This window comes from Pleurodeles waltl, chromosome 4_2 (genome assembly GCF_031143425.1).
Source record: "Pleurodeles waltl isolate 20211129_DDA chromosome 4_2, aPleWal1.hap1.20221129, whole genome shotgun sequence".
NCBI classification, from domain to species: Eukaryota; Metazoa; Chordata; class Amphibia; order Caudata; family Salamandridae; genus Pleurodeles; species Pleurodeles waltl.
In genome coordinates this window covers 679,576,627-679,591,701 of record NC_090443.1, presented here as the reverse complement: position 1 = coordinate 679,591,701, position 15,075 = coordinate 679,576,627, and the positions used below count along the sequence as shown (strand labels likewise).

Genomic DNA, 15,075 nt, shown 5'->3' with positions numbered 1-15,075 from the left:
TCCTTTAAGGAAAACGGGCTACACTTAAAAAAAAAAAAAAATGCTTTATTTAAAAGCAGTCACGAACATGGAGGTCTGCTGACTACAGCAGGCCTCCATGTTTGCGAGTGCCCATAGTCGGTATGGGGCCGCAATTTGCGACCCACCTCATTAATATTAATGAGGTGTGTCTTTGCGACCCCATACCGACTCGCAGAAGGTGTCTGAGACACCGTTCTGCATTGCAAATTGCGACTTGCAATTTGCGAGTCGGAAGGACTCGCAAATTGCAAGTTGCAATTTGCAATTTTCCTACATCTGGCCCCTTGTGTTTACAAAGAAAGAGGGAGAGCTGCCCCCCCTGTTTCAGAACTGAAGCTTATCGCTCAATGTCCAGAATTATGATCAAAAGGCATCTGTGAAAGGGCTCTTCACGGACAACGGACATGAGGCCCAAATAACAGACGGTCCGTGAAATTTACAGACAGGTGGTCACCCTAGTCCGCACCAGTCTCGTTGCTATAAGGCCGGCCCTGGGTGACCATTTATTGAAGAGTGTTATCAAGAATCACAAACAACAGTATTTCCTCTCAAAATCACAATTTTATTGCGAGTATACCGACGGCATATTCATTATTGAGATCATCTGTATTGCTAAGTAGAATGGGTATTTTCTCTAAAGTCCGTATGATCAAGTTGTAGTTGGTTACATATTTTTGTTTTGGCAATATGGCTTAACATCTTTTTTTACACTACCAGGTAGTTGAGTTTTTCCATTAGGTTCACCAGCAAAAACAAAGGAAGGCCTCCCAAGAGTTTATCACCCGAATGAGATTATACTATTTATGATAATACCACACTTTTTTTTTTACTACAAAATTGGCAAGGTAATACTGACAGCTTTTTTGTAGAGAAAAATACTACACATTCTGTGATTTCAAGCTTGAATGGGCAAAGTGGGCGGTATTACAGTGTTTTCTGAGATGTGCACCTGTGGTATTGATGTTGACTGGATGCAATGTTCCTTCTCAAATAACTAACCACTCTGAATGATGTTTACAGCAATTACTCCAACAAACAATGAACTTACAGAAATGAATGTCTCTTTCTCCAGGCTTGAGAAATCCTCTATACTCTGTCTTTTTTAAATGTGATTTTTTTCAGATCTTGTGTAGGCAAAAAGCTAAGCGGATTAAATAGAAACTGCAAACATAAAGTGTGGTGCTCAACAGTTAATACTCTAGCTAAAAGAAAAACATTGCTTTTCGTATGGTGCTTTTGATCTCCAATATATTAATATTTTCAAGGAGGGTGACCATCAGAAATTTTCATTAATCACCATACTTTATACAGCAGCTAACCCATACATGAGTATAACTCTCAAGTAATTATAAAGCTAATATCAATTGAAAATAATCACTACACTTTTCCTAAATAAAGCGTTTAAATAAATCCATTACAGATTTTCAGACACCCCAGTGGTTATGAATGGGTTTCATTTAAAATCTTGATGGCCAATCCACACAGACAGTACTTCTTCGCAGACCCTTAAATACCTACAAGAATTAGCCAAACCAGTGCTTAATTTGAGCCGGCGGTTTCCGGTGCGGGGCACCTGCACTTATTTTTGAGGGCCAGCACTTAGTTTTCTGCATCAAATATTTACTGCAAGAAAAATACACGCATGGGAAAGACGGCAGAAGCAAAAGACAGAAAAGCGTCACTAAGAGAGAAAACAGAAATCTGCAAGAGTTAACTGAAGGGGCATGGTGTGGCTGTAAATGGATTAAAGGGGCCCGAGATGGCTTTAGGATTACGATGCCTCTTTAGCCTGTGCTCGCACATTTAACTGCAGCAGCTGCGAGTTTCAGAGGAGAGCTTTGGGCACCTGCATGTTTTTATTGACAAATTAACCACTGGCCAAGACATTTAAATGGGAATAGCGAGGGACTGTAAATACACAACTAGTGCAAATAGCAAGGACAGTGTCCTCTTTGCACTTGTACTGACAGGGAGTTGGACATTTCACAATGGCATTAATGAGTGTGTTAGGTGGTACAGTGGGCTCTCCTTATCACACTCATATATCCTTTTGTGATTTGGCCTCTTTGCATGAAAATATATCTTATGTTGATAATCTGAACTGCTGCTATTGATCTGTAACTCCCTGCCCTACCTTAGGCACCCCTACTCTAACAAAGCACACTGGCTGTTTGTAAGCTGTAAGGATATTTGTTCTGAATTATACGCTTGTCAGCAACATCTTTTCTAGTCACCTCAGTGTGAGAATGTATAAGTTACACCAATACATCACACATGGTAGGGGCATCTTTCTTTATAAGTTGGAGTGAAATCTTTTTTAAACAAACTTTTATGCAAGTTATTTCAGTTCCAAGTTAATTTCTCAAGTGTGCCTCATGATTACATTCTAGTGCAATATGATACATACGTAGAGGACATAGAGTATAAGTGATCATTGTGAGTGGCCCATTTAGACAGAAATTCTTAGAGATTCCAACATACATAGTTTACTCCTTAGAATAGTCATAATTTCTAAGTGGTTGGCTAATTTACAAATATTTCTCATGTTCATGTGCATATTTTACACGTTTTAATTAACTGCCTGTGATTCAGATTAGACTTGGCCTTTTGTGCCCTGAGAGCTATCACACCACCACCTGAGACCTGCACATGGAAGGAGGATTGTGCCCCACATTCCAGGAAGCTAGATGTACATTTTGTACAAGAGACAGACAGACAGACTTTGACTTTAACTTTTGATTACCTGTGGGTTTTCGATGGGACAATGTCCCCTTAAAAATAATAGTATTCAAATACCTTTACTTATCACAAACAGTGTGCACAGAAGTTGTTTTTTAAAGAAATATTTTCCCTTTAAAATCAGAACCATGGTTGTGCTTCCTGCCTCAAAACCATTTGACTTATTACATTTGCCTGAAAATCCTAGAATGCGTTCATACTGAAAAACTTATTCCACCTTAATAAAACATATAAACAGGAGCTATAAATGCATAACATTCACTTTGGAGGGGAAGGATATCGTATTGCTGATTTGCTGCCCTGTCTGCATCTGCACTTGATCACATCACTTTCAATGTTTGCTGTTAGGTTCTAAGGCCATTGAAAACATGTCAAAAATTGGAAAAACATACCAAGTGTGAGTAATGAAATGAAGGGGTACATGGGCAATCCTTTCTCTTTGACCCTTCTTTTTGCCTTTTGTTTTCTACCACAGAGCACCAGCCAAGTACTGTATCCTAAGGCTTTGCTTGTTTTTCTGGAGGCTATTTATTCTTCCTTTCCTACACATGTTTGCTGTTGCCTGTTTCTTTGGTAACTCACTCTTTATTATCTTGTCACAAATGCTGTTCATGCAAAGAGTCCCCTTTTTGTAATCCTCATGCCTTTAGCTCACTGTTAGACCTGTCAGCCTTTGGAGTGGTTTCCCCTGTCATTGTGGCTTCTGAGCTCCTGTTTTGATCCTGTGCTGAACATTGTTTTTGCTGGCTTTAGGGCTCTAGGCACTTTACCACTGTCGAGCAGTGCTAAAGTGTAAGTGCTCTCTGTCTAAATTGTATTTTTGTGATTTGTTTAGCCATGATTGGCATATATGATTTATTAGGAAGACCCTAGTAAAGTACCAGAGATGCCTAAGGCCTGTAAATCAAATGCTACTAGTGGACCTGCAGCACTGATTATGCCACTCCAATGAGTATCCCTATAATGTATCAGACATGTTACTGCAATGTCTGTGTCTGTGTAGGCAGTTTGGAACTGCCATTACAACCTGTTGAGTGTACCCACTTGCCAGGCTCAAACCTTCCCTTTTACTACATGTAAGTCACCCCTACGGTAGGCCCAAGGTAGCCCCATAGGAAGCGTGCAGTGTCGTTACACTGCACGCTTCCCATGGGGCTGACAGGTCTAACATAGGGGGACATGTGCTGGTGTGTTTTACATGTCCTGATAGTGAAATACTGCTAAATTAGTTTTTCACTATTGCAAGGCCTGTCTCTCCCATAGGTTAACCTGAGGATTTCCTTGAAGTATCTTTTAAGTGTAATTTCCTATTGGGAGCAGACAGAGATGTGGAGTTTGGGCTCTTTGAACTCACAATTTAAAATACATCTTTTGGTAAAGTTATTTTTTAGATTGTAATTTTGACAATGCTACTTTAGAAAGTGGGCATTTTCTTGCTTAACCATGTTGCGCCTCTGCCTGTCTGTGGAATATATGTCTGGGTCAGGATGATAGTTGGGCTGTTTGTGAATTCACTCTAGACATTTATACAAAGGGAGCTGAGGTGTGCCCTGCATATCCTCATGGGACACTTACACCTGAGTGGGGCTATGCCTGTCCTTACACACAGCAGTCTCCAACCCCTTGGAGTGAGTCTGGCGCCAGGGCAGGAAAGGCAGGGCCTTGTGTACTACAAAGACTTCCCCTTGAAGTTTTGCTACTTCAATGGCAGAAATGAGTATAAGTAGTGTGCCACTGAGAGCACAACTTCAGAACACTTCTGGACTGAGGACATTCTGCCAGGAAGTAGATCTAGATGCTGTAGGAGGGACTGCCGCTCTGCCTGTTGCTTTGCTGTGCTATCCTGCTGCTTGTTGCATCTGTCCTGGGAGTGAAAGGACTGGACTTTGCTTTCTACATCCTGCTTTCCAAGGTTCTTCAAGCACTTGAAAAAGTTCATTAGATGGATGTTTTTCACCCCTTGAGCTGCCGAGTGACATCATAAAAAACTCGAGGTTAGCTCTTGTTGTCTATTTGATGTCACTCAGAACCCCTTGATGAAAATCATGTCTGTAATTCACTGTTGCCAATCTAGATTTATGCATTCTTCAAAGGGTGGTCAATATTATTTCAGGCTGAAAGATGTGTCAGCATTGTAGTTCAATTTCATGAACAGTAAAACAAAACAGAGAGGTCATGCATCTCAAAGCCACCCTGCGCATGATCTGGAAAGGTCATCCACCATGTCAAAAAAGGCATTCTCAAAACTTGCTGGGGGGCTGTGGGGAGGTATTCTAACAGAAAGGTGCTTAAAATGCTGACAAACAATTGTGTTCTTTAATTGTTCTCTTTGATTTTTTTAGGTGGTTGACTTTTGTAATGAAAGCACTCATGACCGTGAAGCTCCACACATGCAAAACAAAAGGTGCAACTACAAGAGCACATGGGAAGTCATCAAGAGCTCCAAGGATTATCAAATCACTGCTCCCTTGAGAGGCACACATCTCCCTCCACCTCCTTCAATTGCAGTTTTGCAAATCAGAGAGCGCACAATCTGCCTAGTGCTTGATGTATCAAGATATATGAACATGGTAAAAACACATTCCCTTATTCTTGAGTTAATCTTGTATTTTTGACTGCTAGTGTCTTACTTAAAAAAACACATATTCTCAAAAATTAGAGATACAGAAGACTCAGAGTAAATGTAGACAAAAAGAACAACATTGTTCATCAATGTACATTACTTTGTTTCCTTCAAATTATTTATTGTTGTGAATTTTTTCCACAGTTACTCTTTTCTTCACAGATTAAACAGCTAAAATGTTGCATGTTGTTCTTGTTATTTGTTGGCGCAAAACGTAATACTACTACCGCTGCTATAGTATTATAATAATGATATATTAATAATAATAATAATAATAATACTATTAATAATAATACTAATAATAACAATAACAATAATAATAACAACAACAATAATAATAATTATAATAATAATAATAATGATAAGAATGCTATTAATGCCTCCATGTCAGCTAGCGGTGATGATTTTTCAGAGAAAAACAGTTCATAATGTACAGCTGAGTAGTTTCCTTCGTCTCTTTCATCGTTTAAAATATAGTTGTCCTTCTGCTCAGTGAACTGCTTTTCAGGTGTCTGCTGGCTCTCTGCGCGACCTTATAGCACAACTACAATAACACACTTTAATACATTGCCAATGTCTTTTCATTTTAACACGTTAATAAACATGTCACAAACAAACAAGTAAAAATGATCAGAAAATAATATTCCAAATGAAATTATACCATTACTAATAGTACTGCTACTATAAATATTAGCACTTCTTCACATTTAATAACAATAATAATACTCTGAATAATAATTGTTATTATCATAACCATTATTATTATCATTACTGGTATTTTTGTTATATTCTTTGCTTGTATATTACATTGCACTATTCATATTTTATTTACTCAGGGAAACCGTATTATCCGAATGCGCCAGGCCGCAGAGATATTTCTGCTACGAATTGTTCAACAGGACGCTCGTGTTGGTATTGTCACATTTGATGACGAGGCAGAAATCAGAATGCCACTTATTCTTCTAAGGAATGAAAGTATCAGCCAACAACTGGTGTCCTTTCTGCCAACTACAGCCAATGGAGGATCAAGTATTTGCAAAGGACTGTTGACTGCAATTCAGGTGAGGTATGTCATTGTGTTCTTATACTGCAACCTCCAAGGCAAATCATGAATACTTCTAACATGCCAATGGCCCAATGGAAAAAGTCTACTGAACTGGGCGAGCAATGCACTTTAACAACAGTGACATTGTCACTGATTCACATTGTACAGAATTTATATTGGCATACCCAAAACTTAGACTACCATTGCCTCAACACTGCTCAAGCACACAATTGCTAAAACAATTTAGGGTGTGATTTAGGTATGGGCGATGGGAATACTCCATCACAGACCTGAAAGATTTCCCATCTGCTGTATTACGATCCCCATAGGATATCGAGGGATTGTAATATGGCGGACGGGATATCCGTCACCTTTGTGATGATGTATTCCCCTTTGCCCAGATCTAAATCAGGTCCTTCATAAAGAGGACTAGCCACGTCAAGGGCATGACAGTCATGCTTTCGGCCATATCAATATAAAGATGGTTATAATCCAAAGGTATTTTGATGAAGTTGTTGGTGATGTGATGGTAGTAAATCGATTTGATCAGGAATTTATGAGACTTAACTGAGATGTTCTTTTCAGGGAAGCAAATGTCAAATTGAATATAATGATGTTGAAATGAAATATGTTGATAAGAGTTTTCAGTTGAACGAAAAACATTACCTTGACTAAAATCAAATAGGAAAGTAACTAGATACACCATAATTATACTGTGACATATATTTTTGGCCAATGTGATACCTTTTAGCAGTGAACAGTAATGAGTCAAAAGAATCACTGATTGTTATAAAAATCTAACAATCAGTGATTAGAGATGCACTTTAAGGATCGTTCCTCTTGAGCAAAGATTGGTGAAACCTGATAGTGCAGCAGGTTGTGTCTTAAAGCAGGACGGTTCTGTACTGCTTGTTAGTATGTGCTGGAATTGGCCCTCTCTGGAGAGTCATCTCCAATCTTTTTTCCTCCACTCCTCCTATTTTGCTGAATTTGTTTTTGCTGGCCTTAGGACTGTGTGCCCTTTACCACTGCTAACCAGTGCTAAAATACTTGTGCTGTCTCCTTTAAACATGGTAAAATTGGTTTACACTCAACTTGCATATTTAATTGACTTGTAAGCCCCTAGTAAAGTGGTACTACATGTACCACATGTATCCAGGGCCTAAAATTGCTACTTGTGGGCCTGCAGCATTTATTGTGCCGCCCACCTAAGTAGACTTTTACATATGTTTCAGTCCTCCCGTTGTAGTGTATGTATGCACTTTTAAACTGCCATTTCAAACTGGCAACATAAACCTTTTGTCAGTCCTAAACCTTGCTGTTTAATACATATGTCACCCCTAGGGTAGGCCCTAAACAGCCCATATAGTAGGGCGCAATATATTTAAATAGTTGAACATGCATTTTTAAGTTTTAATGGCTTGGTAGTGAAAAGCTCTTACTTTCATTTTTCATTGTTTAAAGGTCTCTCTCTCTCACAGGATAGCATTGAGTTACCATATTACATTTAACAGGTGATAAGGTTTTATTTGGAGCAGGTAGGGTAGTCATGTTTGGTGGCCGAGTAATTGAAGTTTAAAACTCTCTTTAATGGTAACGTCAGAATGTAAGTCACAATTCTGAAAATGCACTTTTAGAAAGTTGGCATTTTCTTGTCCTAACCATTTGGTGCCCGCAACCTGTTCCTCGGTCACGTGACTAAGTGTACTTTGCAGCTGGCCTTTGTGTATTCCTCCTGGATAGCATCACAATTGAGGGTCTGGGTGTTGGCAGGATGGACCATCTCAGGCAGGATGGGGGTTGGAGCTGTCACCTACTATACTTGCATTTCAAAGGCACTAGCTCAGCTCACACACAAAGGACTTCACACAAGCCTATTTTGCACCTAGAGAGTCTAGGGACAGAGGGCAGTAAATTCCAAATACCTCTGTAGGGAGAACGTTTTCCTCCACTTTAAAGTGGGCACTAGGTATAACTTTGCAATGCAATGGGTCTCGCATTTGCTCGTGTTAGAGCTATTAGAGTTGGTAACTCCTTACTGGACTTTTTTGCCACATTAACTGAAAATGAAAAGTAAAACAGTTGACATAAGCAAGCTGACAGCTGCCATGAGCGTGAAGGAGACACACAAAAGGAAACAGAAGTTCCCTCACAGTCAAACGTATCAGCAAAAGTGCAATTATCCAGGTAACCGGCAAAAGTGCAATTATCCATGTAACAGGGTCGATGTCATGCAAAGCTCTCGACTACTGCCCAGCATGATCACACTGCGTAGGAAATAAAAATAAAAATAAGTCCAGAAGCCATTCGGAAAACACAGAGCCTTGTATGTTTTCAGTAGTTTACCTGTGTTCTCGAGGAGGGCTAACCACCGGAAAAGGCATGACGTATGCATGCCTTTCACTAATGAAATCAAGCGAATTTTAAAAGGCAATCCCATGAACCAGCGAAACTGATGGGTGTGACATGGGTGTGGTTAAAAGCCCACAGAGAGTTTAACAGGGGCCAGAGTGCTGGGCCTGGGAGCCCAGAATCAGATCTCCTATGTCTGTGTTGGTTTTTCCTACTTGTTTACTTGGAAAATGGGAGATTCACACCCCCTGAATCTCACCAACACAGCTACGCCCCTTCTCTGGGGGTACATCATACCTTCTTTTGAATTTGTCTTCTCTTCTTAGTACTCCTGCTAGCATTACATCTAAATCAGAACTGTAAACTATTGCATCAACTTCCTAAATATTTCTCTTCTGCCACACCTATTTACAGTCTTTCTAGAATACTTTCACAATACCCCAGAATTGGAAGAACCTCGATGGAAGCCTGCATGTTCCAAATTCATTCACAGGATCTACATTAACATTATTTGCTCTTGTACATAAATATTTGCATTTCTTTTTTTGTAAAGTTGAGGCTGTTGTCTGCTAGGGGTACAATGCTCAGGCAGACCTCAGTAAATGTCATGGAAGATATTCCTTAGCAGGTTGACAGTTTCATTCTCCTTTTCTTTGCTAACACAAGAAAACATCTTACTAACAGGGAGTAAGCACGGTCAGCTTTAGGGCTGTGAGAAAGGTGCAGCCGCACTAGGCACTGACCTGGAAGGGGGCACTGACCTCAGGAGGGCTATTGCTGTGTTTAGCCATAGCTTAAGATTTAAAAGCACCTGCTGCAAATTTCCTTGTGCATCCAGCTTTCAGACCGCAATAACAATGTCTTGCTAGAAAGAGAGACCAAGTTTTTTCTAGTGGCAGTTTTGACTCTCCATAAAGTAGCACAGACGGTTAATATGCCTGCTGTAAAGAACAGATCTGTATTTTATGTGGATAGTTGAGTGGATTTGTAAGGACAGCCTTTATCTGCGCTTCAATACAAATGAAATCTATGTGAAAGATAGACCTCTGTTTTTTTGCAGAAACTTTCAGTGAATTTAGCGTTCTGAAAGAAGGACCCCCCAGAATATGTAAAAATTATGACAACTACTCCACTGTCAGATCTGATGATAATGGGTTGGTTATTGGAGCCTTTCTTTGGGGTGCACATAAAACTCACCCCAGAAAACACACCAAGAGAGAGGACGACTGCGTAGGTGATGATACTGAGATGAGTGCAGAATAGAAAACGCTGACACTGGAAGTAGGTGCCAGAGAAATTAACAACATTAGCAAGACATTCCAAAAGCACCTGCCATACAAAGGGCACGTCAATGAGGGTAATTTGTCTCTTATATGAGGCCTTAAAAGCAGCACTTTCAATGGAAATATAGAAGTACAGGTAGTCACATTTTTAGAGTGCCTGTTTGCCTCTGAGAGGTGCGGGCACTATCCCCCTAAATGTATTACACCAGTGCTGAGAAGGGCAGGTGCTCTCCCTTAAGTGCAGGTGCTCAATACCAGACCGCACCTGCCCATTTAAAGCACTGCTTAAAAGTGGCCTCCTTTGAGAGCAATCTCAGATGGATACAAATATGATTAGCAGAAGTGTAACGGATGAAGAATTTTCAGAAAGAGTGGTATACAGTTACTACGCAATGTTAGAGCTGCATTGGAAAGACTTATCCCACTAAGGAATGTTTATTATGGGACAGAAGTTAGCAGCATAATTCGGGTATGTGCGGTTTTTACCTCCAAGGGCCTACTGCTCTTCAACTGCTATGTCTTACTGCTTCAGAAAATTTGGAGAAGTGTTGATTGCCGGTGGAGCTGTCGTGGCTTATGCTTTTGATGGAGTTGCTACAAATGGCCAATTTTAGACGCTTGATTTATTCGCTGGAACAGTGAATGAAAACAGATGCCTCTAAATATTACTGGCTTGCTCGGCATGAGAATACTGAAGACTTTTCTCTTCGACCATTTAGTCTCCAGCACAATCGAGTTGTGTGGAAAATAAAAAGATAAAGTAGTGCAGAAATCAGGCTGAAAACATGGAGCCTCGTATGTTTTCAGTAGCTGGCTGGTGTGCTCAAGGAGGGCTAAACACCGGATAAGGCATGACTATGCATGCCTTTCAATAATTAAATCAAGCAGATTTTAAAAGGCAAGCCCATGAACCAATGAAAGTGACAGGTGTGACAGGGGCATGGTTAAAATCCCGAAGAGAGATTACAACAGGGACGGAGCGCTTGTGCTCTTGACCCTTAAAAGGGGACCCTCATACCCACTAATAAGTACAGACGTGGACCTGTTGAGGCCTGCCCTGCTTGCTGAGAAGGAAGACTGGGACTGCACCCTTCATCCCAAAGGAATTTAAGGGTCAGCTGACTGATGTTCTGTCTGAGTTAAAGGAACACACAAGCTCCAGAAGCCTCCCTGCAACTGTCCAGCTGATCTGCTGCACTGGACCTGCCCGGACCTGCAGCTGTACCTGCCTGAGCCCTATTGGCCTCTGCTGGAGTGAGTTCCTGGTCCCCAAGTGGTGCCTCCCCAGGCCCTGGGCCCTTGGCTGGCATCAGAGAGAGATCCTCTTTGCCTGACTGAAGGTTCTACCAAACCCGAAGTGAAGCAACATGAAGTGACATGAAACCTTGCAAAGACTTGCCGCACAGTTGCCTGCCTCATCGGAATTAAAGCCAAGCAAAGCAAAGCCCCACAAAGCCCCGCCACACAGATCCCAGCATTGTCAGAACTGATGCAGAGTGATGCAAAATCCCACAAAGCCTTGCTGCACAGCTCAGTGGAGCCAGCACAGAGTGACACAAAGCCAAGCAAAGCCTCGCCACACAGACTCACCTCAAACCCCCCAACACTGTGCAGACCGCATCATAAGGACATAAGGTGCAATCCTCAGGGGGCTAACATTGGTCCTGTGCCCGGCCTGTGCTCCATCGTGGATGGCCTGAACTTGTGACTGTGTCCTGGTCAGGCGTGATTGTATATCTTCAGTTGTACTATTGGATTTCTGTCTTCTTGGTGTCTTCTTATTTGTTACATTTTACTCTAGTTTTCTAAATTGGTCTGGGATTTTTCTCATGTTGTGTTTTCATTTTATTACTGGTTTTATGCTGCATAGATTCTTTACACATTGCCTCTAAGCTAAGCCTGACTGCTTTTGTGCCATGTTACCAGAGAGGAAAGCATTGGTTAATTTAGTAACTGTTTCTGGTTCACCCAGACAAGGATTGTGGCTGTTGCGTAAGTAGAATTTCACCCCCCTCAAACAACGACTCAATTTCTCACAGTATGTTATATGGAAACAAAATATTGCTGAAGTCTTTGATCTGAGTGGGCCAATTGTTTGTCAAGTTTGCTCCTGAATCTAGTACATTCTGGAGTATCAGGAGTATCAGTTTACAATGTCAAAGATAATCAGTAAGAAAAATATAAGCTGCAAGTCAGCAGGTGCTGGGATTCCTTGGACAGACATGATAATTTCTACTGCATCTTTCTTTATGCATTATGATGCTTGTCTTACCATATCAGCAAACCTTTTACACATTCTACACTTTTACACAATGCCAGAAATCAAAACTGCAGACACATATTTCTGCAAACTTTCAGGCATGTGTTGGAATTTGACCTGATGGGAAATAGTAATTTTGCTAGGTGGTAAAAGGTTGTACTATGGGAAAGATGGATGCCTCTAGTGCACATCAAACCAGTATAATCCCATCATGTGTTTGAGGGGAATATTTAGTTCCTTGCCAGAGTGGTAACATGCATGTTTTGCTAGAGATACCTAGAAAAACCAAGAGTATGCAAACAGAAAAAATATAGAGGACATTGCCACAGATGTTCCTCTCCTACTCTCCGCACTTGAACACCTCTGTCTTTTGCTCAGTGTCCCGCAAGCCGTCACCTAGTTTAGAGATTTCTAGATCCATATGATTGTCCAGGGTTAGGGCTATCTGCATAACACCAGTACATTTAAAGTATGTAAAGTTAAATGATTTCCTGAGTTCTGGGAGCAGTCTTATGTACACTTTCAAGGTAGGAGGTCAAAGTGAGTATGGTTGTCCTTGTGGTGCTCTCTTTCTAATGTTGTGTAGTGGGGAAGTAAATGGAGGTATTAAGATGATTTTTAACTATCCTGGAGTGAAGAAGAAAAGCAGTCAAAATGCATCCTTCCTCTTTTAGTCTATTCAGTAGGAGATCATGCTGCACAATGATGCAGGCTGTGAATAGCTCTTAAAGTAGCTGGCCAGCCTCCACAGCCTTTTGACTACAGTACTTACTCCAGCCCAGAGAGACTTCAAGTTTTCCTGAAAAAGGAGTGCACAACTTTGGTTACAAGGGTGGAAGGTGGCTCTACAGGGAATCCCAGCGTACAGGAATTGGCTGCAGTTCACTCATTTCAAGGCTGTTTGATCCTATTCTTATGATCATAGCATCTGACACCATCTTTGCTTGAGTTTCAAGAGCATCTGTCTTACTTTCCAGGAAAGGCTCCTAGCGTTGCCACTTCTTTTGCAGATGCCTCCACACCAACAGTTGTGGGGTCCATCTTCTCAAGCTGTACCTCCATCACAGATTTTTTTTTCAACTTGGCCAATTTCATCATAATGTTGTCTAGCATCCTCAACAGCTTTCTGACCCCAAGCCAGATCACTCACAGAACCATCTTTTGCAGTCTCCTCTCCAGCAATTTACTTCTTTCTTTCTTCATTTGAAAAAAAACAACATTTTTTCTGGGCCTTACCAGCTATTGCTTATTCCCAAATTGTCCCACCATCATCCAGCAGCTCAGGCCTCTCTCTGGGCCCAGTGGAATGTGTGGCAGTGCCAGAGCTCTCTTCCCAGCTGTACCCACTCACCCAGCCCCGCGTAGCACAGATCACCATGGAACACTTCGGTCTTAGTTGGACCAACACTCACACAAGGTCTTGGAGGGCTCCACACCACTCTCAAGTTGCAAAGGGGGAGCAGGAGGGGCAACACCCCACTCTCACTACTGAATGACCTCTTTCCTCTGCCATCTTTTTGCTGGCATGTACTGGAGGTCACCCCAATGTAACAGCCCCACTATTGTGGTTACCTCCTTTGAGGTCCCTGGGAGACCAACGCCTCCGATGTGTATCTCTTTCACTGCATGAGCAGCTCATAGTGATCACACTCTTTTCTGTGTGGATGGGACCCCGTACATGAGCCCAGTCATTAAAGAATATAGGCAAGGAAGCCATACTGCCCACTTCCAGGCTGGCATGCTGGTGCCCCCTGGAATGCATTTTAGTAGTGTGTGCTCTAAATGTATTGCAGATTTCTGAGCTTGTAAAATCCTTACCAACTAGTTCAGAATATGGAAGGCAATGGGGCAATAAGGTGAAGGAAAAGATTAGGGTCATTATATCAAGTTGCTAGCAATTGTCCACAGCCTATTTTACTTCCCCTGTTGCCAGGAAACGTGAGGATGCTCACTCATGCTTCTTTCCTTCTACTTCTTTACTCTGTAAACCTGTTTGTCTATTTTGGATCCAATTACTCTATTAAAGGATCTCATCTTTCATTGTCCTTTTAAATTACTGGTTGTAATATACTTTTGATTGTGCACTGTTGCCTGCTGTTTATTTGTTATTTATTTTTGCTTTTATATCTAACCTGAGTGGCCAGAAATCACCCTTTGTTTTTCAAAATGGTCTCTCAAACCATGTTGCCTTGCCTCTGTATGCCTCATTTTGTTTACATGAAATTACTTGGCTGAACAGGAGCCTTCTTTACTAATTAGATCAAAATTCACCTTCGTTATAATTGTCAAATTGAGCATGTCAGGTCTTAGTACAATGTCAACAATGTTTATCTGCTCATGTTTAATGCACAGCTGTTGCTAGGGATGGTAACAAAAGGTGTAACTGAACGGGGATCCTCTGTGCTGCCTGCATTTAGGATATTGAGATTTATGAGCACAGGAAAATACTTCAAACGCTTTTGTTTTACCATACTGCTGAGCAAACCACTAACGTGACATGGTAGGCAGCTAATGCAAGGAAACACTTGCTATTGTGGTTCTAAGAAAGCTGTCAGTTGGCAGCTAGGCCCAGGCTGAGGTACTGTTCATATATGCTTCTGGTGGGGTCAGTCTAAACCCTTCAGCTTACACCTTGAACTGTCTTCTTGATTGCAGAATAACACCACCTTTTAACCTATGGAGCATCTGCTTGTTCCTTTTTATCGACTGTTGGACCTGGCTTTTTGACAGGGTCACCCCCAAACTTTTTGCC

General features: G+C 41.2%; 1 pseudogene; it reads left to right on the top strand.

The window, feature by feature from the left end:
• LOC138293925 (calcium-activated chloride channel regulator 3A-1-like) overlaps nucleotides 1–15,075 on the top strand; it is a 312,631-nt pseudogene that overhangs the window by 71,168 nt on the left and 226,388 nt on the right.